The sequence below is a fragment of the Homarus americanus genome, unplaced genomic scaffold (genome assembly GCF_018991925.1).
Source record: "Homarus americanus isolate GMGI-L3 unplaced genomic scaffold, GMGI_Hamer_2.0 scaffold47177, whole genome shotgun sequence".
Classification (NCBI taxonomy): domain Eukaryota; kingdom Metazoa; phylum Arthropoda; class Malacostraca; order Decapoda; family Nephropidae; genus Homarus; species Homarus americanus.
The window spans coordinates 719003-721017 of NW_024723484.1; positions in this window are offsets into that span (position 1 = coordinate 719003).

A 2015-nucleotide genomic window follows, 5' to 3' on the forward strand; every position below is an offset into this window, starting at 1 on the left:
GGTGTTGAAGACATTCGCTTATCTTAGTGATGAGACCTCTAACAATAGCAAGACGGACACCGAGGTCATCAAGCGCCAAGATCTGGCATACAATGTAAAGGAATCACTCGCCTGGAATATATGACACTAGACGAACGTGAAAATGGAATAAATTTCAATGTTCTAAGGATAGTGACGCTATATCACTGTTGATGTGAGGCTTGGTCGCTGGAAACTATTAAATACGAAGAGATTGATGAATCCATTCCACACAAAAGTTTAGATGCAGCAGTTTATGACAGTAATTTTGTGTAAAATACAAAATGCTGTGATAGTCTTGTTACCCGCACAACTCCACAACATTATGGAGTAATTCTCTAAGGCTGAACCTGTTTATAGGTTAACCCTTGAAGACCAACACAGACAGAAGCCAACTTAGGGAAGTAGCATTCAGTTCTTAACTACTCAGAGCCGATGAAACTTTAATAGACACGCCTGAAAGGAAACTTGAATCTGAAGTCAAATTGTTAGTCCCTGAACATTCTGAAACGAAATGTATATCATCCCATTCTTAACGAAGCTACTCTCCTCGACTCTCTGCTCTTGACAGCTCACGCAATTTATACTGCAGTATTGATATAAAATTCCTTCACATATGATATTAAAGAAATTTCCCATCTGTTTATTTTTTATTTAACTTACGAATTAGAATTTTCTTTCGTTCAATTCTCGTTCAGATAATGCATTATTCATTTATTCTTTTTATAATTAGTTACATTGCTATATTGTTTGATGTCACCTTGAATATTTCGATACAACACGCCCGGTCTTGTGTAAATATATGCTACTCAAAGTCTCAATTAGCTGTCTGTGTAGTGACTAGGTCGCACACCCTTTCAAATAGACATGTGTCACACTCACTGACGGATGAAATTCTCTCTCTGTCACTCCCCCACACTTCCAGTATCTCTTTTGCCCTTCTCTTCCCTCCATGTCTTCACAATAAAAATGAAATTGATCTAGGGAGCATGACTGTTCTTCAGAAAGGTATTCTCCTGTATATAGGTAACATATAGCAAATGTTATGGACAGATATAAACAGACAGACACTCCAACAATCATTTTGACCTAAAAGGAATAATCTATAGATCGATGAAATTATTACCAAGTATAAAATAATACAAATACATTAGATTTAGTAACTGTTGGAGAGCAATTTGGTAACACACGATGGTTTGTTATCTGTTTTTACCATCGCTCTTAAACCTTCCAGGAGGAGTTATGGAGAGGGTGGCGGCTCCAGGGTGACGTATGATCGGATGTTACTTAAGTTAGGGTTCCTGGAACGCTGGAGATATTTAGTCAACTAACGCGAAACTGTAAACAACGGTGATAGAGGAACCCACAGTAAGCTTTATAAACACACACACACACACACACACACACACACACACACACACACACACACATACACACACACACAAAGGAGAAATTCAGATTATGTCCTTCTGTTTCTACTTTCGGGGACCTTAACTCTAATTTAAACATGAATTTAGTTGTTGTGTGTTGAGTGTAACACCATTTAATGAAAAGGAAAATATGAACAACACTAATTCCATTATTTATCCTACTTAACGTAATAGGCGTGTTTATTAGTCATGTTCTTGTGGTCTATGTGTTTCTTTTTCACAACACGGCATCCAGATTCCCTCTTTTATTACCTCCGTCGCCTCATACAAACCAAGAGAGGCAATCGAGTCTTAGTTGTCGAAGCCCATTCACAAAATATTCAATAATACATACATTTAGTGTCTCTCTCTCTCTCTCTCTCTCTCTCTCTCTCTCTCTCTCTCTCTCTCTCTCTCTCTCTCTCTCTCTCTCTCTCTCTCTCTCTCCTTCTTTGAATACACAAATATCTTCACTTTTCATTCTTCTGACATTATTCATATCACATCAATGTAAGTAAGGGAAATGAATGTTAGTTTATATGAAGAGAGAAGAGAAGTAGTTTAGGTTTGAAAGTGGGTGTGTGGAAG